Source organism: Elephas maximus, chromosome 11 (assembly GCF_024166365.1).
Source record: "Elephas maximus indicus isolate mEleMax1 chromosome 11, mEleMax1 primary haplotype, whole genome shotgun sequence".
Taxonomy (NCBI): Eukaryota; Metazoa; Chordata; class Mammalia; order Proboscidea; family Elephantidae; genus Elephas; species Elephas maximus.
This window is the reverse complement of record NC_064829.1, coordinates 23,933,561-23,946,465: the sequence shown is the minus strand read 5'-3', so window position 1 is coordinate 23,946,465 and position 12,905 is coordinate 23,933,561. Positions and strand designations below refer to the sequence as shown.

Below are 12,905 nucleotides of genomic sequence, written 5' to 3'. Positions count from 1 at the left end.
TTCAGGGCATTTGGATGGGTCTGTGAAGCTTTTATGACTTTGCAGAATTTTTTGATAAAAGATATTCTTTACAAAAATATGAGCAGACTGCATATGCTGTCTTCTTAAGCTCTCACCATACCATGAATATATTTTCATGTAAATAAATTTAATTCTATATTATTTTAACTGCCTATACAATTTAATGGTATTCTACACAACAGTAGTAAAATATCTAACATTTATTGAGCACTTACTGTATACCAGGAACTCTACAGAGTATTTGACATGGATAATATCATTTTATATTCACGGCACTCTTACAAAGTAGGTGCTATGATTATTCCCATTTTACAGATGAGGATATTGAGTTAGAGAGATTAAATAATTCCTCTAAATGATGGACCAAAATCAAAAGTAAACACTTCATATTGCCAGGTAGACGATATTAGATCTGCCCCTTATTATTGTCGTATTGGTCGTGTCCTTTGGGGAGAGGGTCAAATTGTATTGTCAATTTCTCTCAATCTTTCTGTCTCTCTTTCTCTCCTTCCCTCCCTCTACCTCCCCCCACCCCCCCCCACCCCCACATGTTTGTGGTCATCAGATTGTTTCCTTATTTCCTTTTGATGGATTCTTGGAAGAATTAATAGATCAAAAGGTATCCACTTTAATGTTTTTATACCTATTAAACTTTTCTCCAAAAACTGTCCTTCTACACTTTCAGTAGAAGGCTAATGGGTCATGTGCTTGTGCACTCTTGTCTTTTAAAAATTTCTCAGCTTCAATTTCTAATACAGTAAATATTGATAATATAGGACCCATGTAAGAAAAAGCTCTTTAGGGTCCTCAGTAATTTTCAGGGTGTAAAGGATTCCTGAGACCAAAAATTTAGAGCATTGCTGCACTAGGAAAAGAAGCCTGAGTACAAATTTCTATGGGTGAAACTCCATCAACCCTTTCTCTGACCCCTTCTTTTTGGTCCACAGACTCCCCTGGCTGCCCCATTCTTTCCTGTTGAAAGGGCCCTTTGATTAGTTTGCATTTTCACCCCTCATTCCTTGGGTCAAACCCAGTGATTCTCTAAGTAGTTGGTCTAAACTCTGTGTGATACATGTCTAGTTATCCTTTTATTTTCAACTTTTCCATGCCTTTATGTTTTATATATGACTCTTCTAAACAGCATGCAACCTGATTTTTAAAAATCCAACCTTTTTAATCTAACAATCTCAGTCTAAGTGGGGAGTTTAGTCCATTTAAATGTGTGATTCTAACCTTGTTTATTTCTTTAAATTTGTATTGTGAACTGTATTCTATACAAGGAGTACAAAGAGCACATTCGTATGGTTTAAAGAATAATTCGAAGAATATCTGTATACCAACTGCTTGCTTTAAGAAATCAAACTTATCATTCATTACCCTAGATATTCCCATCCCAATTACTACTTCCCCTAAAAGTCCTAGATTTTGTTATAACTATTAACTTGCTTTTTTTAGTTTCTCCACCTATACATGTATGCCTCTTCAATGCAGTCTTTAGTTTTGTGTTTTTTAACTTATAAAAAAGCAATTACACTGAATTTATTCCTCTGTATACTTTCTTCTTAAACTCAACTTTACATTTTTAAGACCATTCATGCTATTATGGAAACCCTGGTTGGCAGTTCGAATGCACCAGGCGCTCCTTGATAACTCCGTGGGGCAGTTCTACCCTGTCCTATAGGATGGCTATGAGTCAGAATCCACTTGACAGCAATGGGTTGGGGTTTTTTTTTTGGTTTATGCTGTTACGTGAAGCTATAGCTTACTCAGTTTTTGTTGTGTAATAGCCTACCCTGTGACTACCAAAATTCATTTATCCATTGTGTTGATGGGCATTCGGATTACCTTCAATGTTTGTTTATTATCTGTGTTTGTTCACTCATCACAGATACTGATATGACCAATGCTCCCATGAGCATACGCCTGAGTGCACACGTGCAGGATCTAGGAATGGAATTGCAGACTCTAAGTTCTGCATATGGTCTGTCTTACCAGGCAGTACCAAACTCTTTTCCAAAATGGTTCCACGAATTTATACTCCCATCAAAATTTACGAATTTTTTTTTGTTCCCAATCTTCACCAGTTCCTGCTATTTGGTTTTTATTTATTTATTTTTGCCAGTCTTCAGGATGAGAAATAATACGTTATGATATTAACTCTAATTTCCCTTGATTAATAATAAGGTTGAGTATCTTGTCATTTGTGATCTTTTTGTGTTTCCTTTTCTGTGAAATGGCTGTTCTTGTCTTTATCCCCTCTTTTTAGGCAGGAGTTCAGCATTTGGACAATTTCTTTTGTCTACTATGTGTGTGCCAAATTTCTTTTTGCAGTTTGTAGTTAGTATTTTCACTGACTTCGTGATGTCTTTTCAAAAACCAAAAGCTTATAATTTTAATGTAGTCAAATTTATCAATCTTGTCTTTATAGTTTGTGTCTTCAATAAGAAATATTTCTCCACCCAAAGCCAAAAAAGACATTTTCTTGTATTATCTTCCCAGCACTGTAGAGTTTAATCTTTCACACTTTAGACTTTAATCCACATGGAAATTATCTGTGAAAGTAGGGATCCAATTTCCTCTTTTATGAATATAGATAGCCAGTTGATCTAACATCATTTACTGACTAGCCCATCCTTTCTCCAATGATCTAGAAAAAAAAAAATCCCAAAAAACTTTTCATTCTTTTTTTTTTTTGGTTAGGTTCCATGGAGTCATTTCCAACTAATAGTGATCCTATGTACAACAGAATGAAACACCACCTGGTCGTGCGCCATCCTAACAATTATTGTTATGTTTGAGCCCATTGTTGCAGCCACTGTGTCAATCCATCTCATTGAGGATCTTCCTCTTTTTTCGCTGACCCTCTACAGTACCAGGCATGATGTCCTTCTCCAGAGACTGGTCCCTCCTGACAACATGTCCAAAGTGTGTGAGACGAAGTCTCACCATCCTCTCTTTAATGAGCTTTCTGGTTATACTTCTTCCAAGACAGGTTTGATTCTTCTGCTGGCATTCCATGCTATATTCAATATTCTTCACCAACTCCATAATTCAAAGGCATTGATTCTTCATCGGTCTTCCTTATTCATTGTCTAGCTTTCACATGCATATGAGGTGATAGAAAACACCATGACTTGGGTGAGGCACACCTTAGTCCTCAAAGTGACCTCTTGGCTTTTTAACACTTTAAAGAGATCTTTTGCAGCAGCTTTGCACAATGCAATGTGTTTCTTGATTTCTTGACTGCTGCTTCCATGGGCATTGACTGTGGATTCAAATAAAATGAAATCCTTGACAACATCAATATTTTCTCAGTTTATCATGATGTTGCTTATTGGTCCAGTTGTGGGGATTTTTGTTTTCTTTATGTTGAGGTATAATCTATAACGAAGGCTGTGGTCTTGGTCTTCATCAGTAAATACTTCAAGCCCTTTTCACTTTATGCAAGCAAGGTAGAGTCATCTGTATATGGCAGGTTGTTAATGAGTCTTTCTGCAATCTTGATGCTGCATTCCTCTTCATGAAGTCCAGGTTCTCGGATTATTTGCTCAGCATACAGATTGAATAAGTAAGGTGAAAGGATACAACCGTGAGGCACAGCTTTCCTGACTTTAAATCACACAGCATCTCCTTGTTCTGTTTGAATGACTGCCTCTTGGTCTAGGTCCAGGTTCCTCACGAGCACAATTAAATGTTCTGGGATTTCCATTTCTCACAACGTTATCCATAGTTTTTATGAACCACACAGTGGAATGCCTTCGCATAGTCAATAAAGCACAGGTGAACATCCTTCTGGTATTCTCTGCTTTCAGCCAGGATCCATCTGACATCAGCAATGATATCCCTTGTTCCACGTCCTCTTCTGAAACTGGCCTGAATTTCTGGCAGTTCCCTGTCGATATACTGCTGCAGCCATTTTTGAATGATCTTCAGCAAAATTTTACTCCACATCCTGTTGGATACCTTTCTTTGGCATGAGTACAAATATGGATCTTTTCCAGTCAGTTGCCCAGGTAGCTAGCTATCTTCTAAATTTCTTGGCATAGATTAATGAGCACTTCTAGTGCTGCATACGTTTGTTGAAACATTTCAATTGGTATTCTGCCAATTCCTGGAGCCTTGCTTTTTGCCAGTGCCTTCAGTGCAGCTTGGACCTCTTCCTTCAGTACCATTGGTTCTTGATCATATGCTACCTCCTGAAATGATTGAATGTTGACCAATGGTTTTGGGTACAGTGACTCTGTGTATCCCTTCCACCTTCTTTTGATGTTTCCTGTGTCATTTAGTATTTTCATAATAGATACCTTCATTATTGCAAATTGAGGCTTGAATTTTTTCTTCAGTTCTTTCAGCTTGAGAAATGCCCAGCGCATTCTTCCCATTTGGTTTTCTAACCCCAGGTCTTTGCACATTTCATTATAATACTTTACTTTGTCTTCTTGAGCTGGCCTTTGAAATCTTCTGTTCAGCTATTTCACTTCATCATTTCTTCTTTTTGCTTTAGCTACTCTATGTTCAAGAGCATCTTTCAGAGTCTCTTCTGACATCCATTTTGGTCTTTTCTTTCTTTCCTATCCTAGTGACCTCTTGCTTTCTGCATATATGATGCCCTCATTGTCATTCCACAGCTCCTCTGGTCTTCAGTCATTAGTGTTCAATGTGTCAAACCTACTCTTGAGAAGTTCTCTAAATTCAGGTGGGATATACGCAAGGTCATATTTGGGTCTTGTGGATTTGTTTTAATTTTCTTCAACTTCAGTTTGAACTTACATATGAGCAATTGATGGTCTGTTCCACAGTTGGCCCCTGGCCTTGTTCTGACTGATGATATTGAGCTTTTCCATTTTCTCTTTCCACACACGTAGTCTATTTGATTCTGGTGAGACCCACATGTGTAGTCGCCATTTATGTTGTTGAAAAATGGTATATGCAATGAAGAAGTCATTGCAAAATTCTATCATGCATTCTCCAGCATCATTTCTATCATCAAGGTCATATTTTCCAACTACCAATCTTTCTTCTTTGTTTCTGTCTTCCACATTCCAATCACTAGTAATTATCAATGCATCTTGATTGCATGTTTGATCAATTTCAGATTGCAGAAGTTGATAAAAATCTTCAATTTCTTCATCTTTGGCCTTAGTGTTTGGTGTATAAGTTTGAATAATAGTCATATCAATTGGTCTTCCTTGTAGCCTTATGGATATTATCCTATTGCTGACAGAGTTGTACTTCAGGATAGATCTTGAAATGTTCTTTTTTATGATGAACACAATGCGATTCCTCCTCAGTTGGTCATTTCTGGCATAGTAGACCATATGATTGTCTGGCTTAAAATGGCCAATGCCAGTTCATTTCAGATCAGTAATGCCTAGGCTAGGATATCGATGTTTATGCATTCCATTTCATTTTTGACTATTTCCAATTTTCCTGGATTCCACGTTCCTATTTATTAACGTATGTTTGCAGCAGTTTCTTCTCATTTTGAGTCATGCTGCATCAGCAAATGAAGGTCCCAAAAGCTTGACTCCATCCACGTCATTAAGGTCAGCTCTACTTTGAGGAGGCAGCTTTTCTCCAGTCATATTTTGAGTGCCTTCTAACCTGAGGGGCTCATCTTCTGTCACTATATCAGACAATGTTTCACTGCTATTCATAAGGTCTTCATTGGCTAATTTTTCTCAGAAGTAGACTACAAGGTCCTTCTCCTAATCTGTCTTAGTCTGGAAGCTCAGTTGAACCTGTCCACCATGGGCAACTCTGCTGGTATTTGAATACCGGTGGCATAGTTTCCAGCATCATAGCAACACACCAGCGCCCACAGTACGATAAACTGACAGATGTGTCGGGTTTCATTCACTTAGGCTGTCTTTAATGTTTTTCAATAAAGTTTTATGATTTTCTCCATATATTGATTACACATATTTTATTAGAGTTAATTAAAAGTATTTTAATTTTGTTACTATAGATGGCATATTTAAAAAGTTTTTATTTTCCAACTGATTGTTGCTCATTTGTAGAAATGAATTAATGCATCATATACTGATGCAGTCATTGAAGTACTTGGCACTCAGGGGTTCCAGACCCTCAGCCAGGGCACAGTGCAGGCTAGTCTACACCCATTTCTGCACTGACTTGATTAATGGGAAGAAGAGCCTCCAGAGCAGGCACAGGAGGAAGGAGTGCTAGAATAGCTGGGAGCGAAAGATGTCCGGGTGCACTGCGTAAATGGGGACCCCAGTGCCTTGGAGCTTCTTGGACAGTTCTTGAGAAAAAAAGCACATTTTCCAGTTTGCTGTGGCAACAGGCAAAACCTGGCTGTAGCACTTCTCATTCTGGAGGTCACGGAAGTGAATCTTGCCAGCATGGTGGACCACTGATGATAGGTTCACCACCTATACAGGAGCAGACCCTTTTAGCCCCTCCAGGGGCAGATGGGTGAGAAAGAAGTGGCCCAGGTGGTTGACTCACAGGGGAGTCTCAAAGTCATCAGCTGTCTTGAAATACGGACACATCTTCACTCCTGCATTATTGATCAGGGAGGCTGGAGAAGACAAAGTATTACAATGACATATGCAAAGACCTGGAGTTAGAAAACCAAGAGGGAAAAGCATACCTGGCATTTCTCAAGCTGAAAGAAGTGAAGAAAAATTCAAGCCTCAAGTTGCAGTAGTGGAGGATTCTATGGGCAAAACACTGAATGATGCAGGAAGCATCAAAAGAAGATGGAAGGAATACACAGAGTCACTGTACCAAAAACAATTGGTAGATGCTCAGTCACTTCAGGAGGCAGCACATGGTCAAGAACCAATGGTACTGAAGGAAGAAGTCCAATTTGCACTGAAGACACTGGCAAAAAACAAGGCTACAGGAATTGAAGGAATACCAATTGAGATGTTTCAACAAGCGGCAGCAGCTCTGGAAGTGCTCACTTGTCTATGCCAAGAAATTTGGAAGACAGCTACCTGGCCAATCGACTGATCCATATTTATGCCTAGTCCAAAGAAAAGTGATCCAACCAAATGTGGAAATTATTGAGTAATATCATTAATATCACACGGAAGTAAAATGTTGCTAAAGATCATTCAAAAGTGATTGCAGCAGTGCATTGACAGGGAACTGCCAGAAATTCCAGCCAGATTCAAAAGAGAGTGTGGAACCAGGGTTATCATTTGCTGATGTCAGTTGGATCCTGGCTGAAAGCAGAAAATACCTGAAAGATGTTTACCTGTGTTTTATTGACTATGCAAAGGCATTCAACTGTGTGGATCATAATAAATTATGGATAACATTTCAAAGAATGGAAATTTCAGAACACTTAATTGTGCTCATGAGGAACCTGTACATAGGTCAAGAGCCAGTCATTCAAACAGAACAAGGAGATACTGCATGGTTTAAAGTCAGGAAAGGTGTGTGTCAAGGTTCTATCCTTTCACCACATTTATTCCATCTGTATGCTGAGCAAGTAATCCAAAAAGCTGGGCTACATGAAGAAGAACATAGCACCAGGATTGGAGGAAGACTCATTACCAACCTGTGATATGCAGATGAGACTACCTTGCTTGCTGAAGGTGAAGAGGACTTGAAGCACTTACCGATGAAGATCAAAGACCACAGCCTTCAGTATAGATTACACTTCAGCATAAAGAAAACAAAAATCCTCACAACTGGACCAATAAGTAACATCATGATAAATGGAGAAAAGTTTGCAGTTGTCAAGGATTTCATTTTACTTGGTTGGATCCACAATCAACACCGATGGAAGCAGCTGTCAAGAAATTAAATGACACGTTGTATTGGACAAATCTGCTGCAAAAGACCTCTTTAAAGTGTAGAAAAGCAAAGATGTCACTTTGAGGACTAAGGTGTGCCTGACCCAAGCCATGGTGTTTTCAATCACCACATATGCATGTGAAAGCTAGACAATGAATAAGGAAGACGGAAGAATTGACCCCTTTGAATTATGGTGTTGATGAAGAATACTGACTATACCATGGATTGCCAAAAGAATGGACAGATTTTTCTTGGAGAAGTACAGCCAAAATGCTCCTTAGAAGCAAGATTGGTGACACTTCGTCTCATATTCTTTGGACGTACTGTCAGGAGGGATCAGTCCTTGGTGAAGGACATAATTCTTGGTAAATGAGAGGGTCAGGGAAAAAGAGGAAGACTGTCAGTGAAATGGATTGACACAGTGGCTGCAACAATAGGCTGAAGCATAACAACGATCATGAAGATGGTGTAGGATGGGCAGTGTTTTCTTCTGTTGTACATAGGGTTGATATGATTCGGAGCCCATTTGACAGCACCTAACAAGAAGGAAACCGTGGTGGTGTGTAGTGGTTAAGTGCTACAGCTGCTAACCAAGAGGTCGGCAGTTCAAATCCACCAGGTGCTCCTTGGAAACTCTATGTGGCAGTTCTACTCTGTCCTATAGGGTTGCTATGAGTTGGAATCAACTTGAGGGCAGTGGGTTTGGTATTGGTTTGGTTAACAACAACAACAACAACATGTTGATACAAATTTTTACTGACCTTCCTAACCTCTTATTAATTTCAGCCATTTCTATAGATTATTATGGATTTTCTTTGAGAATTTTATTATTGTCAGAGAAAATACAGGTAGTCACTGACTTACAAGGGGTTCCTTTCCAAAGACTCTGTCGTAAATCAGTTCTAATGCAAGTTGAATACCTCATTTTTTCTTTTTTTAGTTTTCATTATTATTGCCTTTTATTATAAGTATCTTTATAAATCTGATCTTTATAAACATTAATATGAACTTACAGATATATTTTAACATTGTATGTAGTACTTATTGTTAACCATAAACCAAAAAAACCAAACCCTGTGCCGTTGAGTCGATTCCGAGTCATAGCCACCCTATAGGACAGAGTAGAACTGCCCCATAGAGTTTCCAAGGAGCTCCTGGCAGATTCAAACTGCCGACCCTGTGGTTAGCAGCCATAGCGCTTAACCACTATGCCACCAGGGTTTCCTTGCTAACCATAAGATGTACAAAAAAAAAAAAAAGCGTGCTTCATTCATCATAACTCGAGTACATTTTAAGTTGGGGACTATCTGTAATGAGTTTTGTATTCTCCTTTCCAAACATGCCCACATTATTGTTTTATTTTATTTAATTTTTACTTACTTCATTGTATTAGTTGGACTCTCCTGTGCAACTTGAGAGGGCATCTTTGTCTTGTTTTTGAAAGTAAAGGGCATTTTTTCAATACCTCGTTATTAAGCTCAGGATTGTTATAGGTTTTCTGTAAATGCCTTTATCAGGTTATGAACATTTGCAGAATAGTTATTATGGAAAAACAGTTTTATTGAATATTTTTTCTTCCTCTATTGAAATGGTGATATGATTTATGGGAATTATTTTCATAATGTTAAACTAACCTTACATTCCTGAGATAAACCCATCTGGCTCAGGATACATTATATTTTTTATGCATGCATAATTCAGTTTACTAACATTTTGTTTATGATTTTTTGATTCGTTACTTTCCTTTTTTGTGTCATTATCAGGTTTTATATCAAGATTATTGTTGTTTTTAGCTGCCTCCAGTTGCCCCCAACCCTATACATGATGGAACAAAATGCTGTCCAGTCCTGTGCCCTCTCCATGATCAGTTGTGGACTGGACTGTTGTGACCCATAGGGTTTTCATTGGCTGATTTCTAGGAGATCACCAGACCCTTCTTCCTAGTCTGTCTTAGTCTGGAAGCTCTGCTGAAACCCGTTCAACATCATGGCAACACTCAAACCTCCGCTGACAGACAGCTGGTGACTGCACATGAGGTGCGTTGATTGGGAATCAAAGCTGGGCCTCTTGAATGGAGGACGAGCCTTTATTCTCTGGAACTGTTTGTGCAAGACTGGAATGAATTGCTCCTTTAGTTTACCTGTAAAGTCAAATGGAACTGAAGGTTTCTTGGTGAGAAAGTTTCTGTCTGGTGATTGAATGTCATTAACGATTGTAAGAATATTCAGATTCTCTATTTATTTTAGAGTGATTGTGGAAAGTTGTAATCTTAAAAATTAATCCATTACATCTAAAATTTAAAATTAATAGGCTTATAGTTGGCCACAGTACATCCTTAAGTATCTATAGTTAAGTCCCCTTTCATGCTAACATTTCTTGTCTTCTTTCTCTCTCCTTGATTAACCTTTTCAGAAGTTTGATGTTGATGTTTCTCACCTTTATGTATGTTTTCTGTTATATTAATTGTGGCTTTTATCTTTACCTTCCTTCTTTTTACTTCCTTTGTGGCTAATTGGCTGTTTTTTTCCCCTAGCTTTTTCTGTTAGATGTTCAGTGCCTTAATTTTGACCTCCTTTCTTTTAAACGAAAGCATTAACCAAACCCCAAACCAAATCCATTGCCATTGAGTCGGCTCCAACTCGTAGCGACCCTATAGGACAGAATAAAACTGCCCCATAGAGTTTCCAAGGAACGCCTTGTGGATTCGAACTGCCCACCCTTTGGTTAGCAGCCGTAGCTCTTAACCACTATGCATCCAGGGTTTCCAAATGAAAACATGAAACACTATAAATTTTCTGGTAAGTGCCACAGCATCACAAATTTTTTCACATACTACTTTTGTCTCTCCTTTGACCCATGAGTTATTTAGAGGTTTTTAAAATTTCCAAACATATGGAATTTTTATAGTTTTGTTTTTATTAATTCTTAATGTAATCGCATTTTGGTCAGAGAGTGTGGTTTCTGTGATGTCAATCCTTTTTATCAGTTGAGGCTACCTTTATGGTCTCACAGGTGATTTATTTTTTTAAATGTTCCCATGTGTTTGGACGAATGTGTATTCTTTAATTGTTGTGTGGAATATTGCATGTATCCAAACTTGTAAATTGTGTGTTTAAACCTTCTACATCTTTACTCATGTTTTTGTCTTTCTGAACTATTACTTTTGGAAAGGGTTGTGTTAAGATCTCCTACCACACATTTGTTGATTTTTCCTCGTAGTTTTGGCAAGTTAAAAGAATCATGCCTATGATTTTAGAATTTTACATCTTCCTGAAGAATTGAAAATTTTATTATTTTGAAGTGAAGCTCTATCTCTAGTAATGCTTTTTGCTTTAGCTCATTTATTTAATATAGCTATGCCAAGTCTCTTTGGGTTAATATTTAAATATCTTTTTGGTTAATAATTATCTGGTGTATCTTTTTGCATTCTCTGTCTGTGGATCTTTGAGTCCTTATGTTTTTAGTGTAAACAGCATATAGCTGAATTTTGTCTTTTAATTGGAGCACTCAGCCCATTTACATTTACTGTGATCACTGATATATTTTTGTTTATTTTTCCTGTTAATAATTCAGAAAGCTGGATTATTTGAAGATGAATGGGGCATCAGGATTGGAGGAAGACTCATTAACAACCTGCGTTATGCAGATAACACAACCTTGCTTGCTGAAAGTGAAGAGGACTTGAAGCACTTGCTGATGAAAGTCAAAGCCCACAGCCTTCAGTATGGATTACACTTCAACATAAAGAAAACAAAAATTCTCACAACTGGACCAATGAGCAACATCACGATAAATGGAGAAAAGATTGAAGTTGTCAAGGATTTCGTTTTACTTGGATCCACATTCAACACCCTTGGAAGTAGCAGTCAGGAAATCAAAAGATGCGTTGCATTGGGTAAATCTGCTGCCAAGGACCTCTTTAAAGTGTTGAAAAGCAAAGATGTCACCTTGAAGACTAAGGTGAGCCTGACCCAAGCCATGGTATTTTCAATCACATCATATGCACATGAAAGTATGGAAGACCGAAAAATTGACACCTTTGAACTGTGGTGTTACTGAAGAATATTGAATATACCATGGACTGCGGAAAGAACAAACAAATCTGTGTTGGACGAAGTACTACCAGAATGCTTCTTAGAAGCAAGGATGGTGAGACTGGGTCTTACATACTTTGGACATGTTATCAGGAGGGATCAGTCCCTGGAGAATGACATCATGCTTGGGAGAGTACAGGGTCAGCAGAAAGAGGAAGACCTTCAACGAGATGGATTGACACAGTGGCTGCAACAATGGACTCAAGCATAACAACTATTGTAAGGATGGTGCAGGACAGGGCAGTGTTTTATTCTGTGGTACATAGGGTCACTATGAGTTGGAACCGACTCGACGGCACCTAACAATAACAACATATTTGACTCATTTTCTATTTCTTTCTCTCCCACCATCCATTTCCTTCTTTACTTTGGTTTTAATGTTAGCCTGCTTCCTGCTTCTCTCTTTCTAATTTCAAATTTGACATCATTATAGTTGCATACGATAATGTTTTCTTAGTTTTACCCACATATTTTTCCATGCTTCTGCACAACTTTTATTCTTGTGTTTTAGACTTTCTTTATAAGGTTACTTCTCTTCACTTTAAGTACATTTTTTAGGATTTCTTTTAGTGTGGGTTTTGGCTAGTAAACTTGGAAAACCATCAGTTTTTATTTTGCATTTATTCTTGAAAAATGTTTTCTGTAAATATAGAATTCCAGATTGCCAGATCTCACCACACCGAAGTTCCTATTCCATTGTCTTCTTGCTTCGTTGCTGTGCTTGAGAAGTAAGCCATTAGTCTAATTTCCAGTTCTTTGTAGATCTTAGTTTTGCCATTTCTCTCTGATTTGCTTAAAATCTTCTCTTTTTGGTATTATGGAGTTTTATTATATGTCTATATGCATTTAAAAATATATATATATGTACATAATGTTTGAGATTCACTAGGTTTCCTAGATCTGAGGACTGATGTCCCTTAACAATTCTGAAAAATTCTCATTCCTTCTCCAAATTTTGTTTCTGCCCAATTTTATCTCCCTGAAACTTCAATTAAATATGTTAAACCTCACTCAACT

The 12,905-nt window shown here is 37.8% G+C and overlaps 1 pseudogene; it reads right to left on the bottom strand.

Moving 5' to 3' along the window:
- Positions 1 to 6,056: 6,056 nt before the first annotated feature.
- Positions 6,057 to 9,452, bottom strand: LOC126085688 (retinol dehydrogenase 12-like; annotated as a pseudogene).
- Between the last annotated feature and the right edge of the window lie 3,453 nt (positions 9,453 to 12,905).